Below are 14,327 nucleotides of genomic sequence, written 5' to 3' on the forward strand. Positions count from 1 at the left end.
AGCTAGCTCAACTGACTCAGTCGTAGTGGCCTTCATTACCCTCAACGTCCTCTGCATTCTATCAATAAATACCTGAGGGTCCTCATTTGGATCTGCCCCCGTGAATACCAGAGGGTCTAAATTAATAAAACCACGAACCCTCGCACTGACGGACCTATCTGCATGACCAATACCTACTTCCTGACGCCGAGCCTGTGCGGCTACTAATCGAGTTAATAGCTAAATACATCTCTCATCTCCTGACCCGGTGCATTCGGATGAGGGGCTGAACGTACAGGGGCGGGCGCTGGAGCTGGTACCCCTCGGAGCTCTCTTGGAGAGGGCGGGGTATGTGAAGTCTGAGATGGAATCTCACTATGAGACTCCCCCGAGCCCTGGTCACTCGTGGCGCTCGATTAGTAATCTCACCAGCCACGGACTTTCCCTTCTGGGCGACTGTAGTCTTTGGAGGCATTGCTGAAAATATAACATATCGTTAGGAACATGAATTCTTATATCGCACGATCTAAGATAAAAAGAGAGGATAACATCCTATATGTACTGTAGCCTCCTGTCTATAAGTGTGGTACACAACACACCCATAAACAAGACTCTACTAGACACGGTCATGTAGATAACCCTAGGACAGAACTGCTATGATACCACTTTTGTCACGACCCAAGCCGATGGGTCGCGACGGGTGCTCGAATCCTACATGTCGAACATCCTTAAGCATGCGTTTAAGATATAAACATGAATAACATATGTGAGGGAAACCTGTCCAAAAGATATATATACATATACATATGGAATACAGTGGGACGAATCGGCAAGGCTCCTATAGACAAACTATATACCCAAAACTGGAAGCTGACAAGGCCGCATACTATCCAACTATACATAACTATCTACAAACCTCTAATAGAAATACAACTGTACAATGACGGGACTGAGCCACATCATACCCATATATGTATACAAGCATATCATATCAAAATCAAAAACAGCTCCGGATCAAGTGGAGCACGCCAACTCTCGCTGATCAAGGATCCTAAGAAGGGGGACTGTCAACTTGCCTACCTGCACCTGCGGGCATGAAACGCAGGCCCCGGGAAATAAGGCGTCAGTACTAATAATGTACTGAGTATGTAAGGCATGAAAATCAGTACATAAAAGACATAGATGAAACATGGAATAAAGAAATTCACCTGTAAGTCTGGATAACTTTGTAAATTTTGAAACATTTATAGTGTCATGCACGTGCATATAAATGTCGTGTCATGCATAGGTATAGTTGTATATATATCATCATCAAGCCTCTGAGGGCATCCCATCATATCGTCTCGGCCACTGTGGGCAACATCATCAACATATACCAACTGATCAGGTGGTGGTGCGTATATAACGCCATAACCTTTTTTCATATCCCATATACATATAATATACGTGTATATAACATCATATGGTCATGGGTCAATGTACATGTATAAATGCATGAAATGCATAAGAATTACGTTAATAAGATTTCTCGGAATGTCATAAAAATCAATATGCCTTTCGAATACTTTATCAAATACGTATTTTTCTGAGACCCATGAACATAAGATATAATAATAATTCACATGGAGAATCAAGAATATAGACACCCCTAGTATTTCTATTAATAGAGTCATTTATGAAAGTTGCGTATTTTGCTCGTTTCATTTGTATTATTTGGATCACGCCAAAAAGAAAGAAGGGATAGCCTTAACATACCTGGAGTAGGGAAATATCCGTATAATATTCTTGGAAAAGGTTGCACCGTACTCCCTTAGAACTACAAAATTTTACGTTGCTAAGGTGCTACTAATTCCCGTTGGGATTGTTTGGTTGCAAGAAATTTTGTTGAAAATCTTGGAGGAATTTCTAACGCCTGATTGTAAGGTATTTGGTAGTGTTTTGTAACTAAGAAATTTTGTTTGAAAAATTTGGAGGGATGGCTAATGTTCTGATTGTAAGAATGGCTAACGTTTTTTATTGTAGTGATTGTATACAAAATATAATAATGAAGTGTCTTGAAATTATTATGTTATGTTGCCACCTAATAAAGAATGACTAAGAGTCATATCTTTAAAGAGTGGCTTGCTGCCACATGGGGGTGGGGAATTTTTAATCTTTATCCAAACTTATTAATTAGGCAATGTTCCGTTACCCGGTAATTAACCAATTACCCGCATAATTAAGAATTATCTCAAATTACTTAAAATTCTACTCATTTTTAATACACCTTATACATCATACTATCATGGTCATATGGTACCTTGTATAGTACTAGTCCATAAATATCGGGTATTATAGCTCGAACCGTATTTTATCCCAAATCGACAACCTTCAACGAAACTCATTTTCTTTAATTCGTGTACCCTTTATCCTTCATGGCACTTACTTATCGTTTGTTATAAATAGCATAAATACGTTAACCTCAAAATAATCTCATCCCCGCGTCTACGTCGATTAACTGAAGACGAAACTTTAACGTATGAAAACGCGAGATGTAACACGAACGCCTCGAATCTAGTCACAATTAATTCGATTAAGTCAATACAAATTATAGGAATTAATTCCATATGAAAATACTAATTTTCCAACAAAATACGAAATTCAACTCAAAAATCGTCAGTAGGGCCCACATCTCGGAACCCGACAGAAGTTACAAAATATGAACGCTCATTCAACCACGAATTCTACCATACCAAATTTATCAAATTCCAACAACAACTCGACCTCCAAATCCTTAAATCTTATTTCCAAATCCCTAGGTCCAAATCCTCGAAATTCACCCTAAAAACATGTAATCTAGTGACTTACCTCAAGTTTTTCCGTGAATTCTCTCTGAAAAATTGCCTCAACCCGTGTTTGAAATGTCCAAAAATGAGAAAATCTCGGACCCCTCTATTTTTGTACACTGTCCAGAGGTTCCGCCCATGCGGAATTTTTTAACTGCTTCTGTGCCTCCTTCGCTTCTGCGGACTCGCTTCTGCGGTCTAGTCCCTCCTTAGCCCAGGTCACATCTGCGACCATTTTTTCGCTTCTGCGAGGTTTCGTCCGCTTCTGCGATGCCAGGCTCGCTTCTGCATGCTTGCACCTGCGTGATAATTTCCGCAGGTGTTATTGCATTAGTAGGCAAAAATTTCGAGCTTTGTTCTAAGTTCAAATTTGATCTGTTAACCATCCGAAACTCACCCGAGGCCCCCGGGACCTCAATCAATTATACCAATAAGTCCCAAAACATTATAAGAACTTATTCGAAGCCTCAAATCACATCAAACAACGCTAAAGCACGAATCATACCCCAATTCAAGCTTAACGAAACTAAGAAATTCCAACTTCTACATTCGATGTCGAAACCTATCAAATGAAGTCCGATTGACCTCAAATTTTGCACACAAGTCATACATTACATAACTACCTATGAAAATTTTTAGAATTGGATTCCGACCCCGATATCAAAAAGCCAACTCCCGGTCAAACTTCCAAACTTTAAATTTCCTATTTTCGCTATTTCAAGCCTAATTTAATTACGGACTTCCAAATAATTTTTCGAACACACTTTTAAGTTCAAAATTACTATACGGAGCTATTGGAATCATCAAAACTTTATTCTGGGGTCGGTTACATATAATTCAACATCCGATCAATTATTTCCACTTAAGCTTTAAATCTTAGAACTAAGTATTCCAATTCATTCTGAAACCTCCCCGACAAGTCACATAATTATAATTTAATACAGGATCAGCAGTAAATGGGAAAACAGAATTGTAATACTCAAAACGACCGGTCGAGTCATTACAATATCCTTTTAAATTTAACCAAAAATAATTTTTAGTATGCTTGTATTTTGTAGAAGGGGAGGCTTGGAGCAATACTAAAGTTGTCTCTGTATGACCTATAGGTCACAGATTTGGACCGTGGAAGGAGCCACTAATACTTGCATGAGGTTTATCTACATCACACCCCTTGGGTATGTCCCTTCTCCAGACCATGCGTGAATGATGGATGCTTTGTGTACCGAGCTGCCCTTTTTATGATTATGTTTTGTAATGACAATAATAAAGCACAAGGGCAAACAATCCAAATATTGGACTGTATTTGCTGCAATATATTTTCTCGCACGGATAACTATATGGTGCGCTTTCAAGAGGAATATCAACGTCGACGATAAAAGTTCTGGCCATGATGGAGCAACCAAAATGTTAGAAGGAAACATACACAGACAATAACATTTACAAAGAAATTTTAGGTAAAATATCATCACATTGCATATTTCTAAATTATAAGTAGATAGTCATATTATCTAACTAACATGATTAAATCGATCATTTTGCAGGTTCAAATAATGATGTCCAATCACTTTGAATTTGCATATTATATTAATAATGTATTTTTCCGCATATATATATATATATATATATATATATATATATATATATATATATATATAATTAGTTGACTTTGATGTTCCTTCATATAAATAATATACTAAATACAATTATGCTATTGTTAACGTGCAATGCACGTTCGTAGAAACTAGTTGCTTTAAAAAATCAAGAAGGCATTAATTAGTTTTTCCCATATCTATCCTTGATCCGATAAATGATCTACAAAATATGATACATAGAGTAATTTAAGAAGATATAAAGGATAGCTTTCTTAAATAACGCCTATATTAATGGATGTGTCAAAACCTTGAGGCACTTATTTTGAATGAGAGGTTAGCATCGCCTGAGAAAAAATAATCCATAAATATTTTAATAACTTGACATTATAAGTAAAATTTTATATTATCAATACATATAACTTAAGAAATTTTTTTACGCATACTAATTAATACAACTTAAATATGATGTTATTGAGCTCATGCGCATCATGTGTTATCCCTTACTAGTCTTGCATAAAAGGCAACTAAAAGAACTAATTAAAGTATTTCAATCGATAAAGTTTACTTATTCTTTCAACCGTCGATTGGGTGAAAAAGTATCACCCTCAGAATGTGAGGCCATGAGCATATTTGAGCCAAAATAAATAGGGTTTTAACACATTTAGCCGCTCTGTCAAAAATATTTATAGTTGTTATCCAATATACATAAATTATATACTAATTAGGTATAATATATGTATATTATGTGTATATTATACATTAACATACTTATATTATACATTTGCTAGCTATTATTTTGGGTGGATGACTATTTAAATTAATTTCTCAAATAAGTACTCCTTTTGTCTCATTCAGTTTCAATACTTTTATGGGCTTTTAGTTCCACATTTTAGTACTGGACTGATATAATTGAAAAGGTTAGCTGAGTTAGCCACAATTTAGGCCGCCTATTAGAGTTAGTTAGCTTTTCAAATGTATTACTATTAAAAAGGCAACTTGTCCTACTAAACTGATATTTTTGCCCCAAACTAAATTATATAGCAACTGTAGCAATTGGTGATGGACTTCTAATGGTTCGAACTCCAAGAACAATTCCTGAAATTTGAAATTCCCTTATAATGTTGGGGTTCTAAACTTTTACAAGTAAAACCCCATCGTAAACTTTACTTTAGCCACACAAACTCCATTACTATATGTTGTAATTTTACTTGTAAAAGTTTGAAGCTCCAGTCCACTATATTGGAGTTCCATGAACAAATTATGGGGTTTGAACAAATAGTTATTTAAACATAAATAATCGTTCTTAGAGTTTCACTCTTAAAAGTTTCGAACTCTAGTATATGGCGCTAAGATTTCAAATAATTTTTTTTTTTAAATTCTAATTCGGAATTTAGAAAATGTTCAAAGTCTGGCAGTTGTTCCGGGAGGTTTTTCGTGTTTTAGTTGGGGGTATTTTTGTTCAGATATTTTTCGTATTAAAAGAGTGACTAAATACTTTGAAATACCGGTTAAACTCTAATACTAGAGGTTAAAAGTGGCTATCTATATATTTCTATAAAGGAGGGCCTAGAAAACCTGATGTGGCATATCTCTTTCTTCAAGGATTACATTTATCTTTTTCCTCGTATTCTTAATATTTTTCACATTTTTTCCATTTATGCGTATATTAAGAACCCCAAAAGTCATATTTTGCAATCACTGAAAAGTCACGTCTTTAGAATTACAGTCATTCCCTTCATCTTCTTTCTCACATTCGTTGCTTCTTGATCTCTGTCGCCTTCTTCCTCTCCTTTTCTTCTCGTCGGTCCCTTCGACTGCTTCTCCACCGTGGAATGCTTGGCTGCTCGTGCTTTTCACCGCCATTACAGAGAGAAAAGGATTCGGAAAGCAAAGTAGCAAATTCAGAATGGGTTCATGGCCATTCCGAATCCATTAGTCTAATTGCTCATTATCTGCAGGTATATAGTAGTGAGCATAAAAACAAGTGGGATCGAAATCCCTTGTAACGGTAAGGCCTTATTAACTTGGCTAATCGTTTCTATCTTTAAACCCTATTTCCATTCTCTATTTATTTACTTTGTTGGATTCTATCTACATTAATCATAAGCGAAGTCTTGATTTCTGACTCAAAAGTTAATAAAGTTATTTTCCGATAGAACTTATTTGAAGATATGATCTTTCAAGATTCAAGCACAGGTATGAGATTGTGGCTTCTGTGTAAGCCTACTTTTGGATGAGAATAGAAGCAGAGTGAAAGCAATTTCTTGATAAAAAATTAATCTGATTAAGATTATGGTGCATACCGGAAGAAGGCTAGATTTTGAGTCCAAGATGGACATGAGTATGACTATTAAGGTTTAATACATGAGCAAATCAATAAAGCCAGAGTGAAATTACTGCGGAAATCTAAGAGTAATTATACAGTACTTTCTTGCATTTCACTGTTAATACTCTCTTTACTTTCTGGTTCTTTTATTTATTCTCTCCTTGGGAAATTTTTGAAGTATTACAAAATCTATCACATAGCTTTTGAAGAGATAAAGCAGATTTTCTGTATCATGGTGGTGAAGACCATCAGCTTTCTGACTTGATGAATGTTTCCTTAAACTTTGGAAGGTTAGTATCATACATTATAAAAATATGGCATTTTCTCCTGATTTACCAAGACAAGATCTCATCTTTTTCCACTCATTGTTTGGTTCTTTTTCCCTTTCTTATAGGAATAGCTTTATTTATTTAGTGTGCTAATAAATAAAATCAATGAATAGTTGTAAGATGACGATGTAGAGTAGAAGAGTTATCAAAAAGTTAGCAACCATTAGATTCTACGTACCATCTTTTGCCTGCAATGAAATTTCAGAGAATGCTCTTGAACGTATGTATATTCTTGGTTTTAAGCTTAAATTCTTTTTCTTTGGATTTAATTGTTTAAGCATCTATAGTTTTTTTTTCCCTAATAGGTTTATTTTGTTCTTCTTTTCGGATTGCCTAGGTCCTCTATCTGAAATAGCAGAAAAAATTGATGCTTGCTGACGTTGCCTCAATTTGGTCGTAGATTTACAATTTATTCTATACTTTCACTGATGATTGTGTTTGGAAAATGCATGGTGACCAATGAAAATAGTGCTAGAAAATTTAATGCTCTTGGGCTCCAGAAATCACACCATATATTAGTGAAGCATAATTCTATGTCAGTATGTTCTCTCATCCACACTTATATACTGATTAAATTGCAGGCTTACTTTCTATAGTACTATCTTGGTGTTCCTAAAGAAAATTATTGTATAATTATAAACATCTATTTGTTAGTAATAATAGAAAAAAGTGGGAGGACTCTCCGTCATCAGAGTCCCATTTCCCACCAATATCCTTTGAGGAGAACGTGTCAGAAATATGTTAAATGTTGTCTAATTTTTGCTGATAAATAGTACTATATGTTATTTTTTGAGTCATACTTTATCCTTTAGTTTATCATTTCCGTTAAATATTCAGGGATATAACATTTAATTATTAGATTTTGATTAATTTTGATCTGGAGTTTCGATGTACTATTATGTGATTCTTTGCTATTGGATCCTTCTATACCTGACAAGTTTTACTGATTTCTTCCTTTTTTTAAAGAAAAGAAAAGAAAAGAAAAGAAAATGAGAGCATTACAATCTCAACATCCTAGGTACTATTCTCATTAATCTTTTCCCTTTAATCAATTATTCCTTAATTTTTTATTTTTGTATCAATTTTTAAAGTTAAAGCTATAATTTGAATGAAATCTTTCTTTAGTTTGTATGATCCATATATATTTTTTATTTATTTTGCATAATCATTGTCAATCTCTTTGACGAATAAACATATTTATCTCTTTTTTTTCTTTTCCTATTTTCCCTTTTACCTATTTTTTTTATGTGTTAAGAAGTCCAAAAGTTGCCTCATTGATCCCCTAAATCATTACACCTTAAATGACTTTGACAGTTTTTATATGGACTTTCATTTTTCCTTTTTTTGAAGTAGCCTTTTGAGCTTTCTTTGCCAACATTGTTGCCTCTCACTTTTGTTAAAGACACTTTATTAATAATATGTTGTATTTACAAATGTATTGCTTCAAATCAGGCAGTTCTGCTCTTCAAGCTGAAAATACAAAGATCAACGGTCACAAATTTCACAGCCACAAGAAAGAAAGTCAGGGTCTATTCCATAAATCCATATAGGCGATGCTGGAGAAACTCTAAGGTTTATAAAATAGTCAGTGCTTTTTGTAGCAGAAATGGTTAACGTGTATGCAAATATATGGGGACTTTATGTAATATATTTGTCATGGTGGTGAATTTTGCTACTCCCTCTGGCATGTTATGAATATTTAACTTGTATGCAAATGCAATAATAGATGTTTTTTTATTATTATTATGAGTTTTGAGTTGTGCCTATTTAGTAGTACTATTAATTTTCCTCTGGCCTGGCTTTGATTCCAAAATTTTGTCAATATATATGCAAAACCTTGAATCTTAAAGATAACAAAATTTTGAAATACCTTCTTTGTATCTAAAACCTTACATTGCATATATGGCTTCTTAAATATGAAACCTTCATAAAGTTTCATGTTATGCAGCCATGATATGTTCCTTTTCAACCATCAATACATCTATTTTATGACAGAGGTCTCGCAAGATAATATTTTAACTGGATATTGGTACATTAAAGACAATTTAACCAAGAATCAATTCCTGTTATCTTCATGTTCTGATTTAAATACCTGAGCCCCATAATTCTGATACAGTAACACACATAAAAGTAGCTTCCAGAAGCTAAATGTCCCAAATTCAATTTCTACTAAATGCCAAAGATGAAAATAGCTCTCAAATCACCATTATATAACCAAAAAAAAGATCATCTAGATACCAGAATTAAGTATCAATAACATACCTTTTTAACATTAAAAGATATTAAATTTTAAGAGAGAGAGGCTGATGGTTTACATCCCTAGATTTTAACATAACTATTATTAAAATTCACACGTCATGATTTACATAAATTATGTCATGGGCGGCTTTCCAGCCATGCCCCATGATCCCTTGGACGCGCCCCGTGGCGTCCTGGCCAGCCTCCCAATGCCCGTCGCCACGGTCGGCCCCGTGGTCTCGGCAGCTCCAAGTGACAAGCGCGCATGTGCCTCTGTCGCCCCACCGATAGCCATCGCCAGCGCCCAGCCACAGGCAAAAGCCAATAGCGCCGCGCGCGCAGACAATGCCGCGCGCGCAGACCCTGATGCTAAAGACAAAGTTGCTGCCAACGGACTTGCTGCTGCTTTGTAGAAGACTAAGTCCTTTTCATTGTAAATATAGAGTAGTTTTGCTGCATTTTCTTTAAGTGTGATTTTTCAGCTTTCATAGGTCTAGTCATGTAACTTTGGTTTATTTTTTTAAGCATTATTAAGGGGGACCAAGCAATCAAAACTTTCAAGCAAGCAAACAATTCTCTGTACTGGTGTCTCTCCCCCCCGACACCGTCTTGTTTTCTGTAATGGCTTTCATTCAATGCAATCAAGCTTTCTTTCATTCTCAATTCTCTTTTCTGCTCTCTTTCAATTGCTCATGATATTGGTTTTCCCGTACGGCACTGACAATCTAGTCTAGCGTACGGAGGGGACCTCAGTTAGCGGACAGCAACCGTACTGACATCGGTTGCCTAGCCTTACGTCGCCCTTCCAAGGAACTTCAGGAAGGCGCCGCGTAACAGTTGGTATCAGAGCCTAGGCTCGACATCGGACGAGGGATCACATTGCAATTACCACCATTTCTGACCATGGTGAATTATGGGGATCGCATCGCGACCCTTGAGGGAACGGTTGACGCATTACGGCCCATCGTGGAAATGGTGCCCGATCTAAAAACCAGCCTAGTGCAAAGGTTGGACGACCTGGACCGCAGACTCATCCAGGCCGAAGTTGACATAGAAAACATCAGCCGCGACTCTGAAGGAGACCGGCAAACAGCAGCCACAGAGGCAGCTGAAATTTTTGGTAAATTTGAGGTCCTCCAGCAGGAGCGTGCCGAGGACTTAGCCAACAGGGAACAAGAGGCAGACAGGGTGACTGCCATGCAACAAACCATTGACAACTTGACAGGCCAGCTCAATGTTGTCAATGCTGCTTTACAAGGCCTACTTCGAGGAGGCGGAAACCAATTTGGGGGTGGTGTGAACCTCGCCCCCATGGCACAAAAGCTAAAAATTCCTGAGCCAAAGCCATACAGTGGAGCTCGGAATGCCAAAGAAGTGGAAAATTTCATTTTCGACATCGAGCAATACTTCGATGCCGTGGGAAGCCTGGAAGAAGCTAAGAAGGTAGCAACTGCTGCCATGTATCTTCAGGGTGATGCCAAACTCTGGTGGCAGGTGAAGTACGAAGCCATCAAGGCAGGTGAAGATGCCCTCGACACATGGGCGGAACTGAAGGCAGCCATACGCCTACAGTTCTTCCCCGAAAATGTTGAGTACAATGCCAGGAGAAAGTTGCGGGAGCTCCGCCAGACCAAATCAGTGCGAGATTACGTGCGGGAATTCTCCGCGCTCATGCTGAACATCCGTGACATGGGGGACAAAGACAAACTCTTCACCTTCCTGGAAGGGTTGAAACCTTATGCCCGTATGGAGTTGCAGAGACAAAGGGTAGACACGTTGCCTAAGGCAATCCAAGCAGCAGAGTGCCTTGGGGATTACCAAGTGGAAGCCCGAAAGGATAGGCCTCAACAGCCTGTCCGAGGAGGATACAAAGGGGGCCAACCAAACACTAGTGGCCCTAGCAGAAGTGGAGGAGACCGGAGTGCACCCAAATCCAAGACTCCCTCTTCCGGCAGTACCAGTGCTGCATCTAACAACAATGATCGGGGGAGGAAGCCCCCCTCAGGATGTCGCCATTGCGGCGGACCACATTGGAATAATGAATGTCTACATGCACAGATGAATGCCCATCAAGCTTTTGAGGATGGGACGGATGACGACGCCGATGATGCGGACCAGACCGAGCCAGTAGGTGCATTCAATGCAATTGTTGGCTCCATTTCTGAGCCCTTAGCGGGTACCAGTGCCGGTATCCGCAAGAAGAAGGACCCCTGTCCAATTGCCAGGAAAGGAAATAAGAAGGCGAATTCGAGGACTCATCCTCATCAAGAGAGGACCCTAATGTTCGTTGACATGAAGGTAAATGGCAAGCCCATTCGGGCAATGATAGACACAGGTGCCACCCACAACTACTTAGCCTCGACTCAGGTGGAGCGTCTTGGACTAGTCGTAGGAAAGGGCAAAGGTCGTGTGAAGGCTATCAACTCACCACCTCAACCAGTGGGTGGAATAGCCAAAGAAGTACCAGTGAAGCTTGGCCCTTATGAAGGAAAGTTCAACCTGCGCGTAGTGATCATAGATGACTTTGAGTTAATCGTGGGGTTGGAATTCCTGAGACAGACCAATACCATGCCCGCACCGTATGCAGACATGCTGCTGATGATGGGGGCAAATGGGGCCAAGCCCTGCATTATTCCGTGCATTCCCATGAAGATGGCAGCCGAGAACATCTCGGCCTTGCAGTTGAAGAAGGGGGTAAAAAGACATGAACCCACGTTCCTGGCTACCCTCTGCATGGAAGATATAGAACGCTCCTCGGGTCCCATTCCTGCACCCGTGAAGGAGTTACTTCTGGAATTTGAAGACATCATGCCACAAGACATGCCAAAGCGTCTTCCGCCTAGGCGAACTGTGGACCATGAGATTGAGTTGGTGCCGGGTGCGAAGCCACCTGCCCGGGCGCCATACAGAATGTCACAACCCGAACTCGTCGAGCTTCGGAGACAATTGACGGAAATGCTAGACACAGGGATCATTGTGCCCTCTAAGTCCCCATACGGGTCCCCTGTGCTATTCCAAAAGAAACATGATGGTAGTTTGCGACTCTGCGTGGATTACCGGGCTCTAAACAAAATCACCGTGAAAAACAAGTACCCTATTCCGCTAATGGCAGACTTGTTTGATAGACTGGGTGGTGCGACGGTATTCACCAAAATAGACCTGAAGACAGGTTATTGGCAAGTTCGGATTGCCGATGGTGATGAGCACAAGACGACCTGTGTGACAAGATATGGGTCGTACGATTTCCTGGTTATGCCCTTTGGCTTGACTAACGCGCCAGCCACATTTTGCACCTTGATGAACCAAGTCTTCCGAGAATACATTGATGAATTCGTTGTGGTTTATTTGGATGACATTGTGGTATATAGCCAGACACTAGAAGAACACCTGGAGCATTTGCGGAAGGTCCTAGCCCGATTGCGGGAGCACGAACTATATGCGAAGCTATCCAAGTGCTCCTTTGCTCAGAAACAAATTGACTTCCTCGGACATGTCATCGAGGAAGGGAGGATCAAGATGGACCAGCAGAAGATTCAGGCCATTACAGAATGGCCGCCTCCTAAGGATATACATGCCTTGAGGTCGTTCCTTGGCCTATGCAACTTCTATCGGCGGTTTGTGAAAAGTTACTCCCTCATCGCAGTGCCGCTGACAGAACTTCTCAAGAAGGCCACCCCGTGGGATTGGGGCCCCAAGCGGGCAAAGGCCTTCGACGCATTGAAGATGGCTATGTCCAGTAGCCCAGTCTTGGCCCTCCCTGACTTGGCCAAGCCATTCGAAGTGCAAACGGATGCCTCCGACTATGCACTTGGTGGAGTATTGCTACAAGAAGGGCATCCCGTAGCGTACGAGAGCCGGAAACTGAAGGATGCAGAGCGACGCTATGCCGCCCATGAGAAAGAATTATTGGCTGTCGTTCATTGCTTACGCCTTTGGAGGCATTATCTACTGGGAGCCCCATTCGTGGTCAAGACAGACAATACAGCCGTTAGCCATTTCATGACCCAGCCAAAGCTGAATGGATGACAGGCTAGGTGGCAGGAACTCCTAGCGGAATTTCACTTCAACCTGGAGTACCGAAGTGGAAAGACCAATCGTGTTGCTGATGCACTCAGTCGGAGAGCTGATCTAGCATCGATGTGTGTACTCGCCGCCCTAAAGGGAAGCGAAGTAACCACCACCATAAAAGACCAGATACAGGATCTACTCATCAAGGATCCTGCTGCACAGTATTTGGTTGATTTGGTAGGACAGGGCAAGACTCGCCAGTTCTACACCGAAGATGGGTTCCTGAAGGTGAAAGGGAACCGACTTTATGTTCCTAAAGGAGGAGATCTGCGACGGACTCTCCTTGCAGAATGCCACGATACTTTGTGGGCCGGTCATCCCGGCGAGGAACGCACCATGGCATTGCTTCGCCGTGCATATTATTGGCCTCAAATGGTCGATGACGTCGCTCAGTATGTGAAGACTTGTCTAGTATGCCAGAAAGATAAGTCAGACCGCTTGACGCAGGCAGGGCTCTTGGAACCACTAGCTGTACCAAAAGACCTTGGGAAAGCGTTTCCCTGGACTTCATCACCGGATTGCCCAAGGTCGGAGATCTCACAACTATCTTGGTTGTGGTAGATCGGTTTTCCAAGTATGCTACCTTTATAGCAGCCCCACAATATATATCAGCAGAAGATACAGCTCGACTATTCTTCTCTCATGTCGTCAAGTATTGGGGCTTACCTAAAGACATTGTTAGTGATCGCGACTCACGCTTCACTAGCAATTTTTGGACCCAACTCTTTAAGTGCCTCGGGTCAAAATTGAGTCATAGCTCAAGTTTTCATCCGCAATCTGATGGCCAGACGGAGCGATTCAATGGCATGCTAGAGGAATATCTCCGGCACTTTGTGACCGGATCGCAGAAGAATTGGGTGAAGTTTCTGGATGCTGCTCAACTGTGTTTCAATTCACAAAAGAGCTCAAGTACCAACAAAAGCGCTTTTGAAATTGTTACCGGACAGCAACCGCTACTCCCACACACAGT

The 14,327-nt window shown here is 39.9% G+C and overlaps 1 long non-coding RNA gene across 1 annotated transcript; it reads left to right on the forward strand.

Moving 5' to 3' along the window:
- The first annotated feature begins 5,984 nt into the window (after nucleotides 1–5,984).
- Nucleotides 5,985–8,791, forward strand: LOC107822678 (uncharacterized). Its single transcript, XR_012708409.1, has 2 exons — nucleotides 5,985–6,404; nucleotides 8,504–8,791. It is a non-coding gene; the product is annotated as an uncharacterized LOC107822678 (long non-coding RNA).
- The last annotated feature ends 5,536 nt before the right edge of the window (nucleotides 8,792–14,327 follow it).

This window comes from Nicotiana tabacum, chromosome 4, assembly GCF_000715075.1.
Source record: "Nicotiana tabacum cultivar K326 chromosome 4, ASM71507v2, whole genome shotgun sequence".
NCBI lineage: Eukaryota > Viridiplantae > Streptophyta > Magnoliopsida > Solanales > Solanaceae > Nicotiana > Nicotiana tabacum.